We start from the raw sequence: 23,455 nt of genomic DNA, 5'->3' as shown, positions 1-23,455 counted from the left end.
TCAAAGCCCTGATAAAATCATCAGGTTCAAATTGTGCAGCAATTTGCAGAAATGGTATTGAGTGCCTGGAAAAAAAAATCAGCCTTATATGTCCATGTTCTCGTTTCTTTGAAATAACGAGGCCATAGCAAAGATGAAACATGTTTCGAATAGTATCACAGCTCTAATTTATGATTAAAATGAGACAGCTGTCATTCAAAATATTCATAAATGTTAAACAAAAACAGGTTAGAGAAACAAGTAATAACAATAATAATAATTTTAAAGAAATCTGTTTACATAAGTCCATGCCCTCAGTAGTCAAAGCAGAGAAAGTTGACACTTTCAAAAGGTCAAAGAGAGTATTTCCTACCAGAGTGGCCCTGAATGTTTAATGGCGCCAAGTGTTGCCAAGGTCACGTCGTCCCCATTGATCACAGTTCCACACAGACGCCGGATCCTCGTGCTATGCGTGGCATCGCAGGCCACTTGCCGGAAGTCCCTCAGCTATCTCTTTTGGCACGCCATGCCCGTTCCCAAAACTAAACACACAGCACTAAATCACTTCCTGGAGCAGACCACCCTACAGCAGAAGCTTTAAAAGGGACACTCATAAAATGTGACCAACCGGAAAGTGAAAGACCTTGCTTTAGTGCCACGATAATAACATTTCATCTTTTTTACTTTGTTTAAGGTTTTTTTAAGAATTATGTAGCCTATATACTAGTATTTACAAAAAAGGTTTTACTACTTATTTGCATAAGATACATTTTAACATGTATTTATTAAAGAAAAATATTAGGCAAGATTTGAAAAATAATAATAAACAAGAAATCAGGTTGATTATAATCTTTTTGTTTTTTATTAAAAAAAAAAAATTTTTTTGTCCTGTCCAGCTATTCAGGCAAACCATATTGTTGATGTAGATGCCCATATCGGCTGTACAGATATACTTTACAAAAGAAAAGTGTGGGATACTTCTCTTGTTGACTTATGTGTATTTGACTTTATTAAATGGATTTATATTATTATTTGGTGCAGCCGGGCCGGAGCAGGAGGGGATGGAAAGAGAAAAATATAGTACAGGCCAATAAGCAGTTAGTGAAATAAATAAATAATAATACAGAAATGACAATGAGCATTATTACACTACAAATGGAGCAATACAAATAACAATAGAATTAACACTATTGTTAATGAATATGAACAATATTTACCTCTATTATCAACAATACAATTGTTTCAAATGCAACAACACATATATGTAATGATAACTTGAAATACAAAAGAAAGCAGATAAATGGAGGGAAAGAAGGAGAAGCGAACTGTATTAACCTTGTAGATTGTTATTATTGTTATTGTTGAAACCAATCTTGAACTGTGATTAATTGCGATTAATTACAGGTTATTATTTGCTGGCATTAATTTTTTTTTAAAATGCCTAGGAAAATACCCTAATATTTGGATACAAATGCAATTGTGGTAGTCAGAAAGTCATACAGGAATGTTTTTTAAATGTTTTACTGAGCTGCAAGTCATTAAATTGTTCAAAACTTGGATAGTAAGTATAATATTTGTCTTGATGTCCAAGACAAATTTCTCCTCAGAGACAATAAAGCTAATTATTATTATTAATAATAAGAATTAAGTGCACATTTAAAAGTCTTTGCAATAATATTGCAAACAAGGTACAGTTAATGTAGTAAACACACTCATAAACAACTATAATACTGCTATAATGCAATCCCAGCTTGTTGTGATTATTTAGCGATGTTCTCCAGTAAGACAAATAAATTCACATTCAGCCAGTGGTTGCAACTTGATGCTCTTGTTTGAGTAGTGCAGTTGGTTTATCCTTGCTGTAATTGTGCCTCTCCAAGGTATGACAGATCAGCGGTGGTGATATGAATGACATCTTCTTTCAGGACTCGGTCTTTACAGATGTTAGGTGGCTTAAGTTCATTTAGCAAAGGCATATGTTTAACCTAACTGTGCTACTTTTGTTGACAACATTGACGCAGCCAAAATGCCAGCGCATCGGTCTCCTCTGTTGTCGAACTAAAATTAATGGCATCGGCGCCATCCTCGAGTCCATGTTTTGCTTCAAAATGGTATTTTAAACTTGATACGCGCTAATGATAAGAACGTTTGTCACTGCAATACCAACAAGTTATCTCCGTTTAATCTGAAGTTCTGTTTTTAAAAGCAAAATTGGCCACCTCATCGCGATCACAGACCGTGTAACAATGGACGCATCTTCCGGGTTAAGCCTTAACCCGGATGTAATTAATCTTCACTCATATATGATAATGCGATACAATTTAAAAAATGAATCACATGTGTCAACGCACTAACATTGACAGCCCTATACATACATATACATACAGTACAGGCCAAAAGTTTGAACACACCTTCTCATTCAATGGATTTTCTTTATTTTCATGACTATTTACATTGTAGATTGTCACTGAAGGCATCAAAACTATGAATGAACACATGTGGAGTTATGTACTTAACAAAAAAAGGCAAAATAACTGTAAGCTTGTTTTATATTCTAGTTTCTTCAAAATAGCCACCCTTTGCTCTGACTACTGTTTTGCACACTCTTGGCATTCTCTCGATGAGCATCAAGGGGTAGTCATCTGAAATAATTTTCACTTCACAGGTGTCATAGTTTTGATGCCTTCAGTGACAATCTACAATGTAAATAGTCATGAAAATAAAAAAACGCATTGAAATGAGAAGGTGTGTCCAAACTTTTGGCCTGTACTTTATACATACATACATACATACATACATACATACATACATACATACATACATACATACATACATACATACATACATACATACATACATATATATATATATATACATACATACATACATACATACATACATACATACATACATACATACATACATACATATATACATATATACATATATACATATATACATACATACATACATACATACATACATACATATATATATATATATATATATATATATATATATATATATATATATATATATATATATATATATATATATATATCAGAATCAGAATAGTTTTATTGCCATTGTTTGAGAACGGGTTCACAAACTAGGAATTTTTCTAGTATATTTATATATATATATATATTAGGGGTGTGAGAAAAAATCAATTCGAATTCGAATCGCGATTCTCACGTTGTGCAATTCAGAATCGATTCTCATTTTTTAAAAATCGATTTTATTTTTTAATTATATATAATTTTTTTTTTTTTTTTTTTTTAATTAATTAATCCAACAAAACAATACACAGCAATACCATAACAATGCAATCCAATTCCAAAACCAAACCCAACCCAGCAACACTCAGAACTGCAATAAACAGAGCAATTGAGAGGAGACACAAACACGACACAGAACAATCCAAAAGTAGTGAAACAAAAATTAATATTATCAACAACAGTATCAATATTAGTTACAATTTCAACACAGCAGTGATTAAAATCCCTCATTGACATTATCATTAGACATTTATAAAAAATAAAAAAAAGAACAATAGTGTCACAGTGGCTTACACTTGCATCGCATCTCATAAGCTTGACAACACACTGTGTCCAATATTTTCACAAAGATAAAATAAGTCATATTTTTGGTTCATTTAATAGTTAAAACAAATTGACATTATTGCAATCAGTTGATAAAACATTGTCCTTTACAATTATAAAAGCTTTTTACAAAAATCTACTACTCTGCTTGCATGTCAGCAGACTGGAGTAGATCCTGCTGAAATCCTAAGTATATATATATATATATACACAAAACCCAAAACTAGTGAAGTTGGCATGTTGTGTAAATGGTAAATAAAAACAGAACACAATGATTTGCAAATCCTCTTCAACCTATGTTCAATTGAATAGACTGCAAAGACAAGATACTTAACGTTCAAACTGTAAAACTTTGTTATTTTTTGCAAATATTAGCTCATTTGGGATTTGATGCCTGCAACATGTTTCAAAAAAGCTGGCACAAGTGACAAAAAAGACTGAGAAAGTTGAGGAATGCTCATCAAACACTTATTTGGAACGTCCCACAGGTGAACAGGCTAATTGGGAACAGGTGGGTGCCATGATTGGGTATAAAATCAGCTTCCCTGAAATGCTTAGTCATTCATAAACAAGGATGGGGCGAGGGTCACCACTTTGTGAACAAATGCGTGAGCAAATTGTCGAACAGTTTAAAAACAACATTTCTCAATTTCTCAACTTGATGTTTAATATTATGCAAATAAAGTCATAATGTTCCATGAAAGTTTGAAAGTCTGAACATTATGATCAACTGTATGAGAGTACTTGCATAAAGTGATAATATTACAAGCTTATTGTTCTTGTAATATTATGAAGTGTTTGTAAATATCTGTATATTCTCCTGATATACGTCACCGAGATAAGTGATGCTCTTTAAAGCGTCTCCCCAGAGTACAATGTTCTTGGTAAACGTTTAATCCTCTGACGTTCAACTCGGTTCCTCTGTGGTCACGTAAACAGTCGGGTGTGTCTCGGTAAAGCCAAACACTTAAATTACAGAGCAAGACAACCCCTCCCTCCACAGTAGATAGGACGTTCAAATATAGCATAGGGCTAGCTTCTCTGATAGCCTCTGAGCACAACATTCGAATGTAAATTGTGAACGTCTGAAGTGGAAATGTAAACAAGCAAACATTTTAATGCCATTTAACACCTTTACAGTAGACCATGGATTGTGGTACACGGGCTCCATCGAGTGGTACGCCAAAGAATCACTTGAATAAAGTACATTGTTTTATTTTCCTACATTCAAACTAGGGTTGTACGGTATACCGGTACTGGTATGGTATCGCGGTACTAATTCATCAAAAACGGTACTATACGCTGTTTGAAAAGTACCGGTTACCGGGCATGACGGCGTGTCGTCACGTCGTGTCATTGCTGGTTTGACGAGCAGAGGAGCATGTTCGGCAGCGCACAATCACAGAGTACTTACAAACAGACACAGTGTGTAGACAGAAAAGGGAGAAGGGACGCATTTTGGTCTAAAAACTAACGATAAAGGTGAAGTTATAACACTGAAACGCCTTCAGGAAGAGGTGCTTTAAGACATGGCTGGCTAGCTAGCGTCCATTCGCAGTCGGCAGTGTTTTAGCTACTTCTAAATCACTAATCCTCGCCTCCATGGTGACAAATAAAGTAAGTTTCTTACAAGTATCATCCCTGCAGGACGAGGAATAGCTAAACATGCTTCACTACACACCGTAGGAGGATACGATTGCTAACTGCTAACAGCAAGCTAGCACCCTAAATGTAAACAAATGCCATTGGTGGATCTACACCTAACATCCACTGTAATGATACCAAGTACAATAGCGTATCTAGTTGATACTACTATGATTACATCCATATTTTTTATCGTCACAAAATCTTTTTTCCTTTTTTTAAAATTCACATTATGTTTATAAACTCAGGAAATATGTCCCATGACACATGAGGACTTTGAATATGACCAATGTATGATACTGTAACTACTTGGTATCGGATCGATACCTACATTTGTGGTATCATCCAAAACTAATGTAAAGTATCCAAACAACAGAAGAATAAGTGATTATTACATTCGAACAGAAGTGTAGATAGAACATGTTAAAATAGAAAGTAAGCAGATATTAACAGTAAATGAACAAGTAGATTAATAATCCATTTTTACAGCTTGTCCTTCATAATCTTGACAAAATAGAATGAGAAATGACACAATGTTACTGCATACGCCAGCAGACGAATTAGGAGCCTTTGTTTGTTTACTTACTACTAAAAGACAAGTTGTCTTGTATGTTCAGTAATTTATTTAAGTACAAAATTGTTCTTCCATTTTTTGTTAAAATAAAGACAATAATGCCATTTTTTTATGGTCCCCCTTATTTATAAAAGTACCGAAACACATTTTGGTACCGGTACCCAGTCCTAAAATATTGGTATCGGGACAACACTAATTCAAACCCTGTGTTACTGTTCAAACTGTGTGTAATGTTACAGCGGCCAAAAATAGTAAATATACTTGTTATATAAAACCTGTGCCTTGTTTTTAATGAATACTTGGGCCTACTGTCATACAGTATTTTAATGTTGGACATCATGGTGGTACTTGGAGAGCCAAGTTTTCTTTTCTCTTTTTTTTTTTGAGGGGGTACTTGGCGAAAAAAAGTTTGAGAACCACTGCAGTAGACCATAATGTCACAATGGCATTTACATGTACCAATACCGCCAGTTAATTCAGTCAAAATGTTTTTTCTAATCGTTGAGTGGGTCTTTTAGCTGAAAATAACATGCAAATGTCAACTATTTTCATCACATTTTGACAAAAAGATGATGCAAACTTTTAGTAGATGAGGCCCTTAATATTTCCTCCTATTTTTCGCCCATCCTTTTTTTCCCTTTTACATTCCTTTCTAGTTTTTACATCCTAGTTGTTCCCTCTGCCACACTTTTTGGGTTTTTTGATTATTAAATAGTGTGAATCCAATACTCAGGGTAGCTCTACTTTGGGTCTTGCATGCTACTTTCCAAAAGTAGCCTCAGGAGAACGTGTTTTTTCATCCGAACCTTTCAGTTAAAATCCATCTGAAGTATTTCATTTTACAGCACTGAATCACCCTTATTGTATGCTGCCTTGGATATCAAAGCTATGTTCAGTATTGTCAGTGACAATATAAAATGTGTTTTCTGTGTGGGAATAAGATGAGCTGCCTTTTAGTTATTTCCGGCCATTTTGTTTCCCGTAAATGATTAGAACCTTTATTTAACCAGATAAGAAAACCCATTGAGATCAAGATCTCTTTCACAAGGGTGACCTGGCCAAGAGGTCAACAGCACATGTCACAGAGCAGTTTCAAAATAAATACATTAAGACATACATTTTAAAATACATAAGAGAACTGTAAAACAACAGAGATTTACATCTTTAAAAACACAGGCACTGTGCAAACGTCTCTCGCTGTTTGTCCCTCAGGACAGAACGGAAGGCTCCAAATGGAAGTAGTTCTGTAAGTTTCAGTTTCGTCTGCAATTCATTCCATGCCATAGGGGCAGCAATGCCAAAAGCTCTTTTGCCAAATTCAGTCCGTACATGAGGAACAGTTAAAACATACAAATTGTTAGAACGTAATGCGTAAGAGCTGCTTTTTCTTTGTAACAAGAGTACACAAGTATGGAGGTATTAAACCTAAAAGAGCCTTATAAATTAAAGTCAGCCAATGTGTGTATCTGCGTGCACTCAATGAAGATAAGTCTGACTTCATATACAGTTGACAATGGTGGGTGAGACTACGACAGCCAGTAACAAATCTTAGAGCTGAATGAAAAACAGTGTCCAAGGACTGGAGGCATTTAGATGAAGCACTAAAATAAAGCATGTCTCCATAATCAATTACAGGCAAGATAGTTGCTGTCACCAATTTCTTTCTGACTTTAAGAGAGAAGCAGTTTTTATTTCTAAAAAAGAAACCAAGCTTTACCCTAAGCTTAGAGACCAAGTTGTTAATATGGGCTTTAAATGAAAGCTCCTGATCAAGAGTAAAACCCAAGTACTTGTAATTTAAGACCTGCTCTATAGGGTTTCCATTTGATGTTACAATATTTGGAATATTTTCCAGTAGCACCCTTGAATGAGAGAAAACCATTACCTTGCTTTTATCTGTATTTAAAACCAATTTAAGATCAAATAAGCGAGCCTGGATGACATCAAAAGCAGCTTGTAAAAACTCAAAAGCCTGAGTGATGGAGGTTGAACAGCAATAAATAATGGTGTCGTCTGCATAAAAATGGTACATTGCATTTGACAAATTATTACAAAGATTATTTATGTAGATAGAAAATAAAATGGGCCCCAGCACTGAGCCTTGTGGAACGCCCTTGGTAATGTCCAGTAATGAAGAGGTGGTCCCAGCCACCTGTACACATTGTGTTCTGCTGGAGAGATAGTCTGTGAACCAAGCAGCTGCATTTTTAGATAATCCAACGTGATGAAGGGCTTGAATTAACAGACTGTGGTCTACTGTGTCAAATGCTTTTGACAAATCAATAAATAGGGCGACACAATATTTCTTGCCGTCTACAGCCTCGATTAAATCATTGAAGACCTTAAGAGCAGCTGTAATAGTGCTATGCTGTTTTCTAAAACCAGATTGAAATGGAGATAAAATATTGTTTGATTCTAAAAAATCCTCTAGCTGGTTACTGATGATCTTCTCAAACAATTTTGCTAAAATGCATAATTTAGAAATTGGTCTGTAATTATTTATATTTGTGGGTTCACCCCCTTTTAGCAGGGGAAGAACAAAGGCCGATTTCCAGATTTTTGGAATGCTTTTACTTGTTAGACTTAGGTTAAAAATATGCGAGAGAGGCTCAGCAACAAAATCAGCAGCCAATTTTAAGAAAAAGGGTTCAATTTGGTCAGGTCCTGCTGCTTTAGTTGTGTCCAGGCTCTTTAGTGCACTGTTTACCTCGGATATTGATACAGGTGTGAACTCAAAAGTGCAGGTGCTGCGTCTATTTACAGCCTGTGGTGTTTTTGGTATATTAACATTAGTTAAACCAACATTTGACAATTGAGGATTCAACGACTCAAACAAGGATCCGGCAGAAACAAAATACTCATTAAAACAATTTGATTAAATGTTGATTGAAAAAGTGTAGTATGTACTTTTTACGCCTCTTAAAGTTAGCTTTTCTGTCCTTTTCTCCATTTATGGTATGCTTTTTCCAGTCTCCTATTCGACAAGGTGGCAATTATTATTCATAACTGGCGAAAGGAACAATTTTAGTCAGTTATAAGACACGGCGCAGGTGTATTTTACGTTTTTACTTGTGGATTACCGTATTTTCCGGACCAGAGGGCGCACCGGATTATAAGGCGCTCCGCCGTTGAATGGTCTATCTTCGATCTTTTTTCATATATAAGGCGCACAGGATTATAGGGCGCATTAAAGGAGTCATATTTTATTTTTATTTTTTTTAATTGAAAACACTTCCTTGTGGTCTACATAACATGTTATGGTGGTTCTTTGGTCAAAATGTTGCATAGATTATGTTTTACAGATCATCTTCAAGTCTCTAACTTAAATCAATAACAGAGCAGCATCTCCTCATCCCGAAACAACAACAACGGCGGAAATGTGTCCTGTGAAAAACCGTCCGACCGGAACTCTCTAATAACTAAAGTTCCTTGGGTGATTAATGTAAACTCACTATGTTTTAGCGCTTTCATGGCGAGTTTATTGACGGATATAAGTAAGAACTTTACACTACTTTATATTCATGGGCTACAAAGGCGGACTCGCAAAATTTTTCAGGACTTATGCAGATCCCAAATACAGATCAGCAGGTACCAGACGGTAAGAAAAGTAGCTTTTGCATAATATTGCGAAACAAAACACCAGATAATATGTCTTACCTTATACACACACCATAATAATACTCGTATGTTGAAGCAAAGTACAATCCATCAAGCGGTGCGGCTTCATAGCTTACCAAAGTCGTACTAAAAACATTTTGATAGATTTTTTACTTGAGTGATATTGCCGTCTACACGTATCTCTTGTGTGTGACTGCCATCATAGTGCAGTCTACACCTATCTCTTATGTTTGACTGCCATCTACTGGTCAGGCTTATCATTTCACCATGTACCAAATAAAATAGCTTCGAGGTCGGTAAGCAAAATCAGAATTAATCCGTACATTAGGCGCACCGGATAATAAGGCGCACTGTCGAGTTTAGAGGGAAAAAAAGGATTTTAAGTGTGCGTTATAGTCTGGAAAATCAGTCATATTGTAGGCAGTTCAACATGGCTAAAAGAAGTAGGAAGAAACAAAGCTTACATATTTCTTCCTGTGTTGAATTTGTACCATTAACCAATGTTTTTGTAATGATGGAAGGAAATAATAAAGATGTGTAATACAGTGGAGCTAACTGTTTGTGGGTTGCTATTAAAGTAATATAAATAAAGGGCGGTATAGCTCGGTTGGTAGAGCAGCCGTGCCAGCAACTTGAGGGTTGCAGGTTCGAGCCCCGCTTCCGCCATCCTAGTCACTGCCGTTGTGTCCTTGGGCAAGACACTTTACCCACCTGCTCCCAGTGCCACCCACACTGGTTTAAATGTAACTTAGATATTGGGTTTCACAATGTAAAGCGCTTTGAGTCACTTGAGAAAAAAAAAGCGCTATATAAATGTAATTCACAAATGTAATTCACTTCACAAAGCATTAATAGATAAATGAATAAATATTTTTGAGTTATAGTTGACAGAAACATTGATTGGTGATAAAGGAGTACGAAATATATATTTCATGGGTATTACAAGTAATAAGTAACTGATGCTAGAAGTTACCAGGATGGTGCAAAAGATTGCATGACCTCATAAGTGTCAAGAATATGATTATTTTGAAAAATGAATGTTATTTTGAAAAATTGTGTTATTTCCATATTAAAAAGCTGTAAGGGAACGCTAGAAAGCACAGCTAAGGAAGGAAGTTAAATGAGTATTCGTCAGTGAGTTGTCATCTGGGTCATGTATTCAGTAGATAATTGCCGTTCCTCCATGCAAAGCCTCTTACCTTAGCCAGAGCTCCTCATATCTACGTCAAGTGCCTCCCCCTCTCTCAAAGTCTGATACAGGTTATTGGGCCTCAATACGCTCCTCTTGGGTGTTTGATCAAAGCAACATGACCACTTTTCAGCCGTGCCACATGGAGTCTAATGCTTGCCTTATCATCAAGCCCCCGTTCCTTTTATAGACTCATAATGGATGCAAATAGCTGGCAGACAGCAGTTGTGTCTGCAGGGGACTGCCAACAATGTCAACAACACAGTGCTGGAAATAGCTACTAAGATCCAAATAACACGCACTAAACAGCGTGTGCAAACTATAATATTGCATGTACTATCTGTGGCCGCATAATACAAATGAGGTTTTTGCGTATACCGTATTTTTCGGAGTATAAGTCGCTACGGAGTATAAGTCGCACCGGCCGAAAATGCATAATAAAGAAGGAAAAAAACATATATAAGTCGCACTGGAGTATAAGTTGCATTTTTGGGGGAAATTTATTTAATAAAACCCAACACCAAGAATAGACATTTGAAAGGCAATTTAAAATAAATAAAGAATAGTGAACAACAGGCTGAATAAGTGTACGTTATATGACGCATAAATAACCAACTGAGAACGTGCCTGGTATGTTAACGTAACATATTATGGTAAGAGTCATTCAAATAACTATAACATATAGAACATGCTTTAAGTTTACCAAACAATCTGTCACTCCTAATCGCTAAATCCCATGAAATCTTATAAGTCTAGTCTCTTACGTGAATGAGCTAAATAATATTATTTGATATTTTACGGTAATGTGTTAATAATTTCACACATAAGTCGCTCCTGAGTATAAGTTGCACCCCCGGCCAAACTATGAAAAAAACTGCGACTTATAGTCAGAAAAATACGGTACTACCAGTATAATGTGCCCTAGGAAAGACTCATTTACCTCCACGGTCATGTTATTGTGTCGCTTTTTGATGCAGTACCGCCTGAGGGGTCGAACGTCACAGGCATTCAATGTTCGTTTTCAGCCTTGCAGTGATTTCTCCGGATTCTCTGAACCTTTTGATGATATTACGGACCGTAGATGGTGAAACCCCTAAATTCCTTGCAATAGCTTGTTGAGAAATGTTGTTCTTAAACTGTTCGACAATTTGCTCACGCATTTGTTGACAAAGTGGTGACCCTCGCCCCATCCTTGTTTGTGAATGACTGAACATTTCATGGACGCTGCTTTTATACCCAATCATGGCACCCACCTGTTCCCAGTTAGCCAATGCACCTGTAGGATGTTCCAAATAAGTGTTTGATGAGCATTCCTCAACTTTCTCAGTCTTTTTTGCCAGTTGTGCCAGCTTTTTTGAAACATGTTGCAGGCATCAAATTCTAAATGAGCTAATATTTGCAAAAAATAACGTTTTCCAGTTCGAACGTTAAGTATCTTGTCTTTGCAGTGTATTCAATTGAATAAAGGTTGAAAAGGATTTGCAAATCATTGTCATCTGTTTTTATTTACGATTTACACAACGTGCCAACTTCACTGGTTTCGGGTTTTGTAATACATTTTCCCAAATTAAATAATAAACGTCAATAAAAAAAATATTTTAAAGGCCTACTGAAATGAATTTTTTTTATTTAAACGGGGATAGCAGATCTATTCTATGTGTCATACTTGATCATTTCGCGATATTGCCATATTTTTGCTGAAAGGATTTAGTATAGAACAACGACGATAAAGATTGCAACTTTTGGTATCTGATAAAAAAAAGGCTTGCACCTACCGGAAGTAGCGTGACGTAGTCAGTTGAACATATACGCAAAGTTCCCTATTGTTTACAATGATGGCCGCATGAAGTGAGAGAGATTCGGACCGAGAAAGCGACAATTTCCCCATTAATTTGAGCGAGGATGAAAGATTTGTGGATGAGTAAAGTGCAAGTGAAGGACTAGTGGGGAGTTGAAGCTATTCAGATAGGGAAGATGCTGTGAGAGCCGAGGGTGACCTGATATTCAGCTGGGAATGACTACAACAGTAAATAAACACAAGACATATATATACTCTATTAGCCACAACACAACCAGGCTTATATTTAATATGCCACAAATTAATCCTGCATAAAAACACCTGCGTGTTTGTTATGCTAGCTCCTAGCTCCTCTGCTAGCTCCTAGCTCCATAGAACACGCCAATACAATTCAAACACCTGATCAACACACACAATCACTCAGCCCAAAAGACCGTTTACCTAACCCAAGGTTCATAAAGCTTATATATTTTTAAAAAGTTACGTACGTGACGCGCACATACGGTCAAGTTATCGAATGTTTAGCAGCCAAGGCTGCATACTCACGGTACCTGATATTCAGCTGGGAATGACTACAACAGTAAATAAACACAAGACATATATATACTCTATTAGCCACAACACAACCAGGCTTATATTTAATATGCCACAAATTAATCCTGCATAATAACACCTGCGTGTTTGTTATGCTAGCTCCTAGCTCCTCTGCTAGCTCCTAGCTCCATAGAACACGCCAATACAATTCAAACACCTGATCAACACACACAATCACTCAGCCCAAAAGACCGTTCACCTAACCCAAGGTTCATAAAGCTTATATATTTTTAAAAAGTTAGTACGTGACGCGCACGTACGGTACGGTACGTGTTATGCTAGCTCCTAGCTCCTCTGCTAGCTCCTAGCTCCATAGAACACGCCAATACAATTCAAACACATGATCAACACACACAATCACTCAGCCCAAAAGACCGTTCACCTAACCCAAGGTTCATAAAGCTTATATATTTTAAAAAAGTTACGTACATACGCAAAAAAAAGCCAAAGCTGCATACTCACAGTAGCACGTCTGCGTCTTTGTCATCCAAATCAAAGTAATCCTGGTAAGAGTCTGTGTTGTCCCAGTTCTCTACAGGCGTCTGTGTATCCAAATCAAAAGTCCTCCTGGTTAGAGTCTCTGTTATCCGAGTTCTTCCATCTTGACTGCATCTTCCGGGAATGTAAACAAAGAAGCGCCGGCTGTGTACTGTTGTGGCTGACTACGTTCGAAAAATACGTCCATTTCGCACCGACAACTTTCTTCTTTGCTTGCTTGGCTTCCTTCTCCATAATGCAATGAACATGATTGAAACAGATTCACGAACACAGATGTCCAGAATACTGTGGAATTATGAAATGAAAAGAGAGCTTTTTCGTATCGGCTTCAATGTGGAAGGCATACCCGTGTTCGCCGGGCTACGTCACACGCATACGTCATCCGCAGAGGCGTTTCGAACCGGAAGTTTAGCGGCAAATTTAAAATGTCACTTTATAAGTTAACCCGGCCGTATTGGCATGTGTTATAATGTTAAGATTTCATCATTGATATATAAACTATCAGACTGCGTGGTCGGTAGTAGTGGGTTTCAGTAGGCCTTTAATCATTGTCATAAGTCATCCAGCAGCTTTAAAATTATAAAATTATATTGCTGTCTATTATTTTTATTTCTGACAGTCCATATGTGTTGACACACACGTAGGTCAAATAATTCTCTGTGACGCCATACGCAATCCCCTCCTTTCTCACAGCCGTGAGCATGACTGTGTCAGTTTGCACGTACTTTTCTGACGTGCCAAATAGATAAGCAACACAGCGCCCACAGAACAGTTTCAGCATTGATAAATCACGTCACCTTATTTGCATTTTCTCCTCCCGGTATTATGGCGGTTCTAATGATCAGCACATATTCTGCATATTTATTAAAACAGGCAAGCTAAATGGATTGTGCTCCTTATTTTGCTCACTTAGGAGACGCAATCCTCTCCTTTCTCACAGCCGTGAAAATGACTGTCAGTTTGCACGTACTTTTCTGACGTGCCAAATAGATAAGCAACACAGCGCCCGCAGAACAGTTTCAGCATTGATAAATCACGTCACCGTATTTGCATTTTCTCCTCCCAGTATTATGGTTATTATGATCAGCACATATTCTGCATATTTATTAAAACAGGCAAGCTAAATGGATTGTGCTCCTTATTTTGCTCACTTAGGAGACGCAATCCTCTGCTCATGACCTTGGAAGAGCTTGTTGCACGTGTTTTAGCACACGCAAACTCAGGAAGACATTGGTTGAGGAGCAACAGATTGGCAAACACAAATACAAAAGTCAAATAAGAACCATCAGAGATAAAAAATAAGAGCTTTGAGAAGTGAATTTCAGCAGTGCACAAATAATAAAGACTACAAAAAACATTAGCGGTCCCCTGGTCGGCTAAATAGACCTTTTAATGATGTCTAAAGAGTTATGCGTACCTTTGTCTGGTTTTTGAGCAATTCTTTAGCTCCATTTTTCGGATAAGAGCCGCTCAAAGTAAAGTGGAAGTTCTAGGTTTTCATGAGGACGCGAAGGGATCCTGGGGGATAGACAGTGTGAATAATTATTTTTGTCCTACAGCTCTTTTTTTATTGCATCGTAAAATGGATGTCTTAACTAATTACCTTCCTGCAACTGCTTCTGTGACATGTGCTGCTGACCTCTTGGCCAGGTCACCCTTGTGAGAGAGATGTCAATGGGTTGCAGTGGCGGGCCGTGCGTTTCCCACCTAGGCCTTCAGTGATGTACGCCTTTAATGATTACCTCTCAAAATACCATAATTTATGTCACCACATGACCATTGCTGGAGAAATACTATACAGGAACACATTTACGCCCTGCTGTGCATTGAATCACCACCAAGAGTGTACACAACGGGTTATTATCTGGCACATTTAAAAATCAATAAACCCTCATCAGCAATTAAAACATTTTATGTGGTACTGTCAAAATTTAAATTGTAAAAAACATTAAACGTGAAAAATTAAAGAAATAAAATATCTGAACTCACAATTTGTAGCACCCATTTGAGCTTCCGGGGTTGGCCGACATCGACTCACAAGATGTAGTTTCTCTTTAAATATTCTTCTTGAAAATGGCCTTGCAAATATATGTGTTGTCTTGTCTAATCATAAAAGACGAGGCGTGTTGGCTGGGTTCTTAAACTTTACCCCACAGCATGCTCATCAATAACATGTAGCCGGCATGGCTACATTCAACAACCTAAACAAGGCTACTGCGCATGCTCTTCATTACTGTGGCATGCTGGGTAATGGAGTTCTTATGTTACCTAGCTCATAACATCACAATATACATTATATTGCCAAAAGTATTTGGCCACCTGCCTTGACTCACATATGAACTTGAAGTGCCATCCCATTCCTAACCCATAGGGTTCAATATGATGTCGGTCCACCTTTTGCAGCTATTACAGCTTCAACCAATCTGGGAAGGATGTCCACAAGATTCGACCATTCTTCCAAAAACGCATTGGTGAGGTCACATACTGATGTTGGTCGAGAAGGCTTGGCTTTCAGTCTCCGTTCTAATTCATCCCAAAGGGGTTCGATCGGGTTCAGGTCAGGACTCTGTGCAGGCCAGTCAAGTTCATCCACACCAGACTCTGTCATCCATGTCTTTATGAACCTTGCTTTGTGCACTGGTGCACAGTCATGTTGGAAGAGGAAGAGGCCCACTCCAAACTGTTCCCACAAGGCTGGGAGCATGGTATTGTCCAAAATGTTTTGGTATCCTGGAGCATTCAAAGTTCCTTTCACTGGAACTAAGGGGCCAAGCCCAACTCCTGAAAAACAACCCCACACCATAATTCCTCCTCCACCAAATGTCACACTCGGCACAATGCAGACCGAAATGTACCGTTTTCCTGGCAACCTCCAAACACCGACTCATTCATCAGATTGCCAGATGGAAAAGCGTGATTTACCACTCCAGAGAATGTGTCTCCACTGCTCTAAAGTCCAGTGGCGACGTGCTTTACACCACTGCATCCGACGCTTTGCATTGGACTTGGTGATGTATGGCTTAGATGCAACTGGTCGGCCATGGAATTCCATTCCATTCCATGAAGCTCTCTGCGTACTGTACGTGGGCTAATTGGAAGGTCACATGAAATTTGGAGCTCTGTAGCAACTGTCGGCGACCTCCTTGCACTATGCGCTTCAGCATCCACTGACCCTTCTTTGTCAGTTTACGTGGCCTACCACTTGGTGGCTAAGTTGCTATTGTTCCCAAATTAGAAGGCCTTATTGACAAAAACTCGTGATCTGATTGGATATCGCAACTGTCTGTCAAATGTTTGTGTCCGTTCACTTACAGTGCACGGACGCCCGCATTGTTGATTCTGAAGGCCCCTGGCAGATTTTGTACAGTATGGCAACATAAACTAGCTGAATTTATTCTGATTGGATAAAAACTCTATAACCTAAAAACAACAGTGCTGGAAGGAGCATAATATGACATCAAGAGATATTTTAGATATTTAGGGAAAGTAAATAAAAAAATAATTTTATCTTTAATTATGATCATGATTTCAGGTTATGTTAGGCCAGCAGAGAAGGCCTTGCTGGTCCTGACGGCCCACCACTGATGGGTTGTTCTCTGGCTAGATTAATATTTAAAATTTAAAAAAGGAGTGAGGGCGGGCTGCGCTACGGACTTTAAAATAAAACTGTAATCTTTGCCAACTCAGCTTCAGAGGTGCGAGCTGTTAGTTTGATCAATTTGGGGGTGTTTTCAGCAAACAGACTAACCTATATTGATGTTACTATTAAATTGTGAGTGTATTGTTAGCACTTTTGCACACATAGCTTTGCTCGTGTTGCTAAAGTTTGTGTCCTGCCGTCCCACCCCTTGTTGTATGTGATATACTGCATGTGTAACGTACGACAAGTGCAAAGTTGATGTGAAAAGTGGATGAAGTGCACAATAGCACTTCTTGGAGATCCACTAACTCAAGGAAGCTATGCAGACACAAAAAAACACAATGTTCCCAGTTGGACTTACTAAAATTAGCATTTGTTTGTTCGTGAATGATGTTGTTGTTGTTGTTGTTGTTGTTGCCTCACAAGTGAGTGAAAGTAGACCTGTATAGGGGATGCTAACCCTTTAAGAACATTGCGTTCTTCATTCCTGTCACAGCTGCTCATTTCTATTTCCACCTCTCCCCATCTGTCTGTCTATACGCAGCACACAATCACATAGCATGCGGCGATGACAATAGGGTTTGTAATACTGTTCTCAAATTATCAAAAGTCTTCAACTATCCAAATTCCTCCAATGCAGCAGTTTCCAAAAATGTTCTCACCAACTACCACCTCACTTGACTCTCCAAGTACCACCCTAATTACCAACATTAAAATATAGTAGCATAGTAGGCCTAAATATTAATTCCAAAACAAAGCAGAGGTTTTATTTAACAAGTATATTAAGTAACATTACACACAGTTTGAACAGTAACAGTCTATTTGAATATTGAATTAGTTATTTGGCATACCACTAGATGGGGCTCGCGCACCACTGACTGCTCCAATGGTATCTGAAGCGAAATACTAGCTGATGTACGTTATATACGGGTCCTTATGCTAGTGAGAGGGAGAAACGGTATGTCGATTCTTCTGTACGTCTTGCATGATCAAGGGTGATGGGTCAAATGCAGAGAATAATTTCGTCACACCTAGTGTGCGTGTGACAATCATTGGTACTTTAACTTTTTAACTTTAAATGTATGGAAACATTTTAAATAAAGGATCTTTGAAGTCCTAGGGACTGCGTCAAAGAAAGTCCAGGAATGCAAGGATTCAATGTGAAGCAAAGTGGGTAGTGATCAAGCCTATGTGACAGAGAGAGACACAGAAGCAAGACAACGTTTCATCAGACATTTGGCAGTTTTTTAGCGCTTGCTTTTGTGTTGCTGCGTTTATGCTGGGTTGCAAAACATGCTGAGAAGGTCGCCTGGAAAGTAAACAAGGAGTGACGTTCACATACTCTTGGTATTCAATGTTTTATCGTTCATAGTTGTCCATCTCAAATCCTTTATTAATGTTATTCTGGGTATCTTATTCATTCAAAACCTGTACAATCCAGTTCTGGTCTGTCATTAAGGTACCCAATTTTAGGACTTTTAGGCCTGCAGTAATGCAAAACAACCTCTGTATCTGTTACGCCGGGGTCGCCTAGTTTTGCGGCGGTCGTTTCCCCAAGATGCAGATGGACGTCCGGAGAGAGAGATAATTTATTTCAGCCAAAATACAAAGTGGTACCGATGGCACAGGAAGCTACGGTAAAGCGCAGCAAAAGACTATCCTAAACAGGAACAAGAAGCAAATAGAGCCAACGTGTTGTGAAATAAAACTGCCAGGCAGAGTGTGGCGAGAGACAGGAATAAATAGCTTTCTGAATAGTGATCGGGAGCAGGTGAGCGTCCTGACGACTAATCAGAGGCAGGTGACCATAATCAGCACCCATGGCAACAAAGAAAACAAACCAAGGTGCTGAAACAAAACTAAATCAACAGCGAAGAAAATACTAAACTAAACAAAACATAATTCGGCCAACGGATCATGACAGTATGTTTAAAGTTGTCATGTAAAAAGGAACCCAAGCACACACTTCTGCAGGTAAAGTAAGACAAATACATTCTATGATGACACCTGTGCCAACATAAACGGCAGCAACCACACCGAAACAAGAAGTAGCTAACGTTCCTAATTTTGGTGCTAAATAATTGCCAACTCAGCAACCCTGCAACAAGTGCCTGGCGGTCATAATAATAATACCTTATTTTCTGGACTATAAACCGCTACTTTTTTCCCCAAGCTTTGAACCCTGCGGCTTATACAAAGGTGCGGCTAATCTTTTTTTTTTTTTTTTTTTTTTTTTTTTTGCTAACGGCTAAGTTATGGAAGAGGTTAAGCAAAGAAATCAAACAATGTACTAAAATGATCCACTTTAAGAAACCGTTGAAACTCAAAAGTGTTTTACAAAGTACAATGAAGAAGAAAAATCCTGATAAACATCATGAACCTTATTAAAAAAGGAGAAAATCTTATTCATCTCATAAAGGATTAATAACGACATCAATGACTTTTCTGTTTTGTTTGATCAGCCGTTTTAGTGCCGTGTTACAGGCACCGTTTGGTAACAATTACATTTACAAAATCTTTATATGTAACCCTCTAATTTCACAATTTACCGTATGTATCTGCGGCTTATAGTCCAAAGCTGCTAATATATGAAAAACACTTGTTTTTCTTCTAAAATTCAGTAGGTGCGGCTTGTATAGCGATGCGGTTTATAGGATAATACGATATTAATAATATAGGATTAGTTTTATATTGTGCTTTTCTAGACACTCAAAGCGCTTCACAGAGAACTGAGAACCCATCATTCACACATTGATGGTGGTAAGCTACATATTGTCATGACTCTTTTCATGTCATTGGGATTGTCATTTTGTACAAGTAATTTAGCGTCCTCACAGGAGCACAATGTCTGACGCTCTTTTTAAACTTTATTGCCGACCTGAACACCCCTAAACAGCGTAACACTGCTAGCACCGCAGGCTAGCCTAGCCTGTTGCCACAACAATGACACAGCACTTCCTTTTTGAACCCATGACTGTTAAGGCGAGCTAGGTTGCATTCACAAACCCCTGGAAATATAAGTATCCACATGTCGATCTTTGAACGTTCTTTGTTCTGCAACGTTAAAATACAATTTGCTGTGGATTTCTTTCTTATTTTTTAATGTATTACTTAGAGACCATTTATTTTATTGAATTATTTACAAAACCCAAAACCAGTGAAGTTGGCACGTTAATTGTAAATAAAAACAGAATACAATTATTTGCAAATTCTTTTCAACCTATATTCAATTGAATAGACTGCAAAGACAAGATACGTAACGTTCGAACTGAGAAACATTGTTATTTTTTGCAAATATTAGCTCATTTTAAATTTGATGCCTGCAAAATGTCTTTAAAAAACTGGCACAAGTGGCAAAAAAGAGTGAGAAAGTTGAAGAATGCTCATCAAACACTTATTTGGAACGTCCCACAGGTGAACAGGCTAATTGGGAACAGGTGGGTGCCATGATTGGGTATAAAAGCAGCTTCCATGAAATGCTCAGTGATTCACAAACAAGGATGGGGCGAGGGTCACCACTTTGTGAACAAATGCGTGAGCAAATTGTCGAACAGTTTAAGAACAACGTTTCTCAACAAGCTTTTGGAAGGAATTTGGGGATTTCACCATCCACGGTCCGTAATATCATCAAAAGGTTCAGAGAATCTGGAGAAATCACTGCACGTAAGCGAGGATATTACCGATCTTGGATGCCTCAGGCAGTACTGCAACAAAAAACGACATCAGTGTGTAAAGGATATCACCACATGGGCTCAAGAACACTTCAGAAAACCAATGTCAGTATCTACAGTTTGTTGCTACATCTGTAAGTGCAAGTTAAAACTCTACTATTCAAAGCCAAAACCATTTATCAACAACACCCAGAAACGCTGCCCGCTTCGCTGGGCCTGAGCTCATCTAAGATGGACTTATGCAAAGTGGAAAAGTGTTCTGTGATCTGACGAGTCCACATTTCAAATTGTTTTTGGAAACTGTGGACGTTGTGTCCTCCAGACCAAAGAGGAAAAGAACCATCAGGATTGTTATAGGCGCAAAGTTCAAAAGCCAGCATAGTATGGTATGGGGGCGTATTAGTGCCCAAAGCATGGGTAAAGGCACCATTAATGCTGAAAGGTACATACAGGTTTTGGAGCAACATATGTTGCCATCCAAGCAACGTTATCATGGACGCCCCTGCTTATTTCAGCAAGACAATGCCAAGCCACGTGTTACAACTGTGTGGCTTCATAGTTTACTGAGTGTAGGGCTGCAACAACTAATCGATTAAATCGATTAAAATCGATTATAAAAATAGTTGGCGATTAATTTAGTCATCGATTCGTTGGATCTACGCTATGCGTAAGTTTCTTTTTATAAACCTTTATTTATAAACTGCAACATGTACAAACAGCTGAGAAACAATAATCAAAATAAATATGGTGCCAGTATGCTGTTTTTTTTCAATAAAATACTGGAAAGGATAGAAATGTAGTTTGTGTCTTTTATCCAATTATTAATCGATTAGTCGAAGTAATAATTGACAGATTAATCGATTATCAAATTAATCGTTAGTTGCAGCCCTAACTGAGTGTTGTTAAAAGGAAAGGCCATGTAACACAGTGGTAAAAATGCCCCTGTGCCAACTTTTTTGCAATGTATTGCTGCCGTTAAATTCTAAGTTAATGATTATTTGCAAAAAAAAAATTAAGTTTCTCAGTCCGAACATTAAATATCTTGTCTTTGCAGTCTATTCAATTGAATATAAGTTGAAAAGGATTTGCAAATCATTGTATTCTGTTTTTATTTACGAATTACACAACATGCCAACTTCACTGGTTTTGGGTTTTGTACTTGAGAGACAAGAGCTGTTTTTTGAATGAGTTTAAAATACTGGTACTGCTTGTCAGATACCTAAAAATAGTTTGCCCGCTCCTGTAATTTAGAGCGTTAACAAGCCTGTCCTCCACAGGTGGTGGGCAAATACACTTCTGTAGGTCAAAGGTGGTATCAGGGCAATTTATGAAAACCTGGAACTGCAAAAATGATGAGCATCTGCGCTTCTCTGAAAAGTGGAGCAAAGTAGATAATACATTCTTTTCACGTTTGGTGCTCATAAACAGATTCCAGGGAAACATAGGGCCTGATTTACTAAGATCCAAATGCATTTACTATTAGTGGGTGTGTTGCACATGGTTTACTAACATTGCACGTGCTATTCATAACTGGTGCAGACCGCCTTATTTAAATTAGGCTTTTGCGTGTTCTACGCAGCTTTCACCATGCTTTCAATTATTTACTGCACATTCATGTTATCATGCTCCTCCTTGCAGCAGACATGTATCACTTTTTATGGGCATTTTAGAAGCAGTCCGGTGCACTTTTTTTTTGTGCAATGCAATGCGCTGATGGGAGGCACACTGTACTAACTGGGCTCAAAACGCAAAAAAAATGCATACTTCAAGAAGTTTTTATCATATAGGACAAGGGTGTCAAACTCATTTTCATTGAGGGCCACATCGCAGTAATGGGTGCTTTCAGAGGGCTGCTTTTTTAAAATTAATTTACATTATGCATGCGGGTAATAACCTGTGATTAATCGAAATGCATATGCATTTCATTAATAGATTTTTTTTTAAATCATAAATAAAGGTGACAAGCCGATATTTAACTATTTGTTTTTATCTCACAAAAATAGTTTTGCAATACAGTATATAATAATTTAATTGGCATGATCACAAAATATTAAAGTTTAAAATGTGTATTTTTTTTCTTTCATAATTGAAAGAACGAATGCATTTAGTAAAAAAAATAAAAAATAAATAAGTATTTTATTGAAACCCATTTTTTCCAGGCTTTCGCGGGCCACGTAGAATGATGTGGCAGGCCAGAACTGGCCCCCGGGCCTTGAGTCTGACACCTGTGATATAGGAGATATATTAATCAGTTTTCTTCTTAATGAAAAAACAATCGGCATTACAAAATACACCAGCAGACACCAAAATAAAGCAATTAAGTTGGTATTAATAACTCACCCAGCATGCAGCTATACAATTATAAAAGTATGCTGCTGAATAGCCGATGTATCTAATATTTTTCATTTCTGATAGACCATGCAAATATGTGGACACACACAATCTCTGTTCCACGTCTGTCGTTTTGCTAATCAGCATATATTCTGCATATGAATAAAGACAGACGAAAAATGGATTGCACACCTTATTGTGCTCTCTTTACAGACACAATCCCCTTTGCACACGTTTAGTAGATCCGCTCTGCGAGAGCTGTCAAGTTTGCACATGTTTTAGTACACGCAAACCTTTAGTAAATCAGGGCCTGACTG

General features: G+C 37.7%; 1 protein-coding gene across 1 annotated transcript in view; it reads right to left on the bottom strand.

Annotated features, from left to right (window-relative positions):
- mlip (muscular LMNA-interacting protein) overlaps positions 1–14,929 on the bottom strand; it is a 98,037-nt gene extending 83,108 nt beyond the window's left edge. The window contains exons 1-2 of the mRNA XM_062059621.1: positions 14,914–14,929; positions 353–521 (exon numbers count right to left, since the gene is read on the bottom strand). The gene's annotated coding sequence lies outside the window, so the exon portion shown is untranslated. The remainder of the gene's footprint in view (positions 1–352; positions 522–14,913) is intronic.
- Positions 14,930–23,455: the final 8,526 nt, after the last annotated feature.

Source organism: Entelurus aequoreus, linkage group LG09 (assembly GCF_033978785.1).
Source record: "Entelurus aequoreus isolate RoL-2023_Sb linkage group LG09, RoL_Eaeq_v1.1, whole genome shotgun sequence".
In the NCBI taxonomy this organism is placed as follows: domain Eukaryota; kingdom Metazoa; phylum Chordata; class Actinopteri; order Syngnathiformes; family Syngnathidae; genus Entelurus; species Entelurus aequoreus.
Note: the sequence above shows the minus strand (reverse complement) of the source record. Positions and strands in the feature narration are given on the sequence as shown.